The sequence below is a fragment of the Meles meles genome, chromosome 7 (genome assembly GCF_922984935.1).
Source record: "Meles meles chromosome 7, mMelMel3.1 paternal haplotype, whole genome shotgun sequence".
NCBI lineage: Eukaryota > Metazoa > Chordata > Mammalia > Carnivora > Mustelidae > Meles > Meles meles.
The window spans coordinates 142,977,216-142,982,146 of NC_060072.1; the positions used below are offsets into that span (position 1 = coordinate 142,977,216).

At 40.4% G+C, this 4,931-nt stretch overlaps 1 pseudogene; it reads right to left on the minus strand.

The window, feature by feature from the left end:
• Nucleotides 1–2,324: 2,324 nt before the first annotated feature.
• LOC123947680 lies at nt 2,325–2,505 on the minus strand (annotated as a pseudogene).
• Nucleotides 2,506–4,931: the final 2,426 nt, after the last annotated feature.

Below are 4,931 nucleotides of genomic sequence, written 5' to 3' on the forward strand. Positions count from 1 at the left end.
ATATGTATAACGTGCCTAACCCATAGGAAAACTCAAGGGTACTGTTACGATTATTACTGTGCCCAGATATTATTTGACTAGAAATGTTTCATTGTCTCATCTCATCCCCCCAGAGCAACCCATTCTCTTCACAGACCTCGGAGACAGACTCAGCAGGGGTCAGGCACGGGCAGAAGTTTCCATGGATGATAATGGCAGAACGAAAATTTAAACGCCAGTCTGTTCACCTTCAGCTTGTTGTCTCCCCCTCAGTAGGGTGGGAAGAGGACTACAGTTCTGTTGTTTCCCTGAAGACAAAAATAGGGTATTCCAAAGAAAAGGAAGCAAGGAATCCCCCAGGGCTCTCCTGATAGGCTGTCTTGAAGCTAAGTCTGATGGTTCCTCTAGCAGAGAAGATGGTGACCAGTGAAAGGACTTCCTTTCTAGTCTCTTTAACATGACCTGCTTTTTTCCTAGGAAATTTACTTATGCATCTGTTCATTCATTCAATCAACAACGGTTGGGAATCTATTCTATACTCAACCTGGACTCCATTCCATGTCGATGCCACCAAATGGAAGAGGGAGACGTGTGTATTAACGAAAGGCATCAATGCAAAATTGATGTGAGAAACAGAGAAGCTTTGAAAGAACGAATTGAATCAAGTTAGGAAGCAGAGTAGCAGTTCACTTAGAGAGATGGGTGCCATCAGATGAATTCTTTGGACAAGTCAGTCTGTGGATGAACTATTCAAGACCCATGAGGGAAATCATGATAGAAATTCAAACAGAGTTTCTCAGCCGGGATCATCAGTGAGTGTACTGATGTTAGAAATGCAAAGAAAAAAGTGATGGGTTATTTTTTTTTTAAAGATTTTATTTATTTATTTGACAGATAGAGATCACAAGTAGGGAGAGAGGCAGGCAGAGAGAGAGAGAGGAGAAAGCAGGCTCCCTGCCAAGCAGAGAGCCCGATGTGGGGCCCGAATGAGCCCCGAATGAGCGAATGGCTGAATGAGATTTTCTGATAGACCCCTCTTTATAGTAGGGAATTATCCGGCAACAGGGCAATTTTACTAGTTATAGCCTTGGGCTGACCAAGTGAACTTTTTAAAATACAGTCTTTCCTGATATTAAATCCTAACTTTTCTTTGCTAAAAAGCTTGTCCTGTTTGAATGGATATTGCTAAGGTTTGCTTTTGTGATTCCTTTTCCTGTGGTTCAGGAGCCGGGCTGTCTACACATTCTCTCTACAGGTGGGTTAAGGGTGCACACCATTTCCTATCTAATCTTGCTGGCTCAGAACTCATTGTAGCTTTTAAAATACTTTAGGTATTTTATTTGGATTCATTAGCTTTTTTTTTTTTTTTTTTTTGAGAAAGAGAGAGAAAGAGAGCGAGCACATGTGCACATGGGAGAGGGGCAGAGGGAGAGAGAATCCTCAAGCAGACTCCCCACTGAGCATGGAGCCCAATGTGGGGCTCCATGGACCCTGAGATCATGACCTGAGTAGAAATCAAGAGTCAGACACTTAACCAACTGAACCATCCAGGTGCTCCTGATTCATTAACTTTTAATTTTAAAGTTTCTCAAATGTTAGTTCCCATGGGAACACCTAGAAATAACTGTTTCAATGTATCTCTTGTGCAAAGAGTGTCTATATTAGACCACAGATCTATTTGTAGCAATAAATACAATGCTTATGTCTAATATCATAAACAACATACACTGGTGTCCTAGGGCTTTGTGAATAACGAGGAGGAATTACAGGTAGGTTTGTTTCACAAAAAGAGATACAATTTTGCTTACTGGGTCATATTTCTGCTAAGATACATGGCAAATTTCTAGATATTATGATCCCATACTAGATACTACAATAACTAACACAAGGTTAAATTGAGACTGGTTGAAGTCTGTTAAACGAGCAACGAAAGGATGGACTGACCAATATGTTTAACTCTTTCATGCTCTATCATCCGCTATCCTATATCTATCTTCCAATTCTTTTTTTTTTTTTTTTTTTTTAGTGGTGGTTTGGGCGGGTGGAGTGACCCAGAGAAGAGATGGAGGCAAATGGGGACAGGTGGAGGCTGGGACTTTCCTGGGGTGGATGGAGTGTGGCGAGGCTTGTCCTGATCGCCACACACACACAGGTCAGCTGTCCCATGTGTTAGGTAGGCCTTAGGTACTCAGGCCAGGGATGCTAGAACCTTGCTACTCGGCTTCCTGCCAAGCTCCTGCTGCAAGACAAGAAGGAAACCACTGGATCTCCTCTGCGCAGAGGCCCATGGGGTGACTTCAAAAGCCAAAACCACCCTGCCATTTGCACCACTACTGTTGCCCCTGAGGGCCTGCACCATTCCTGGAAGTATTGCAACACCAGGGCCAAGTGTGGTGTAGACAGAAGAGCCTCCTTATTCCAACTCTCTGCTCCAAAAATCTACTTAATGTATTGTCCTTGGATAGAGGACATATCAGATATTAAACATATAAGAACCTCATATTAGCCAAAAGGCCAGGAAGTAATTATCTTCCAATTCTTAATCCCAAACTCAAATATGCCAATCGTAGATTATGAACTCTATGAAGGACACAAGTATAAGCATGTTTCGTTCTCCCAAGACCTCCTTTGACTGATAGATATTTCGTAGCGTCGACTTCTTTACCTTCACTGGTAAGCATATTAGGCAAATGAGATGATTGGAACTCCCTGAATTCTGGTTTATCTTCGCAAGATATTTGTAACAGATGTGGCTTAAGACTCTCTCGTAATGCCTACATTAGCCAAAGCAATTGCCCCCTGAAGTTGTTAGGAATTGGGTTTTTAAAACAAATTGTTCTGAAATTGCAAAGTGACTCTCTAGTGTTGATGATCTGTGAACTTCCTATGGAAATTTTCCGTAGGTGATGAAGAATTTTCTATTTCAATAAAAAAAGAAGATATTGAAGGAGACTTCACCTTGATAGTCTCAAAGTGCTTCTTGAAAAATGATACTAAGAAGTGCAATTTTGACTTTATGACCCTCAAGCCTGGAGTTCTGCTTTTGTTTATAGTCAAGTAAGCACCAATTGGATTAACCTTTTTGCTGATAACTCTGTACTCTGGATAAAGCACTAAAAAAAAATAACTATGTGAGGGCATTGGAAGAAAGCCCAAAGCAGACAGATCCAGGAGGCAAGCCGATTCTGAGAGAAGGGAACCATTTGGTGTGAGTTTCCTCTTCCTAGCTTTGAAGCGGTTGGCAGTCCCCAGTCTGCATCACGTTCAGCCGTTACAACTCAGTGGAAAACCCACAGATATCCTGGCTTGAAGAATTAGGTGAGAGTATGCAGCAAACAGAGCTGCTGGAAAATGAGAAGGTAAAGGGGAGAGCCAGATTTTCGGGTATAGCCTTATAGTTTGTTATCATGATTGATGGATGATTCTTGTGCAACTGGTCACAATGAGTATGTATGGGAAAATGTGCTACATCAAAATAGAGCTAACGATTATAAATCAGTATAATTCAGTAGCCACACTGAAGATTGTCCAATAGCTAGAATAAATAGTATTCGTGTGCTAGAGAAATGCAATCCTCTTGTCTCAAAAATACAAAGCATGCATATATATTTAAGATTTTAGGAACAGAGTTGTGATTCTGTAATTGACTAGTAAACCAGCATTCCGTTAGACTTTTAGAAGGAGATATTTCTTTAAATAACCCATCACTTTTGGGGCGCCTGGGTGGCTCAGTGGGTTAAAGCCTCTGCCTTTCGCTCAGGTCATGATCCCAGGGTCCTGGGATCGAGCCCCGCATCGGGCTCTCTACTGGGAGCCTGCTTACTCCTCTCTCTCTCTCTCTCTGCCTGCCTCTCTGCCTACTTGTAATCTCTGTCAAAAAAAAATAAATCTTTAAAAAAAAAAAAAAAAGGCCATATTGAAGGGCTCAGAGTCAAAGCGTTTTCTCTATCATGGCTTTAACTCTGTGTTCTGACACCAACATTATAAAGGCTAGGGGAAGGCCCATTGTACATGGGAAACAAAAACAGTGTATTCCAAAAAAACCAAAAAACAAAAAACCAACCAAAAAAAAAAAAAAACAAAAAAATGCAACAAAATCCACTGCTTCTCATTCCATGTGCAGAATTCTGATACTAAAATAATTCTCTGAAAAACTGAAAGGAAATGAAGTTTCTAAAAAAAGCAACAGTCCTTTCTAGATTCACTGAAGCGTGATGTATGACAAGCTTCATCTCAAACCTGCTTTAAAAACATGATGTAACGCTGACAAGTCAGACTTTGTAACTTGGCAGCGGCAAAGTTTTCGAAATGTATTTATGTATGTGTTGGGTGTAAACTGTTACTGTACCGGGAAACTTCTTGAAAGGGATTTTTATAAGTCTCATCTTGTCTCTCTCAAGTGGCTGTTAAAAATAGAGAGTTTATTGGCAACTATTTTTCCTTGTGTTAGAGAAGGATTAGCTTAATCCTGGTAAAATATCTTAACACTTCACTATATTCAATTTTATACAACTAAACTTTCATTACGCGTAATACTAAAATAACTGCACCTATCCTAAGTGATTCAAAAGTTATACATTTGTCAGGTTTGTTTTTACAGACCTATGGAACTTAAGCACTGTTCTCTAAGTGAAGGGCCATTCCGCCTTCCTACCTACACCTGAATTATTTTAATTTTGGACCAAGGTTTATTTCTTTAGGGTTTTTTCCTATAAAATGTTAGAGGCGTCTCCTGTGTATTTAATGCAGCATGATAGAATGAGTCAAGCAAGCGTTGTAATCTTCTCTACAGTGCCCAATTTACAAGGCTATTTGTGATGCTCCTTGTTAAAAATCACCATTTAGAGTTAGGATATTTGTGTTACATACTAGAGCTGCTCTCCTTTCCAATTATATAAAGCCCAAATGTGACATTTTTCCCCCCTCACCCCCACATTCTGGGCTGGTCCAAA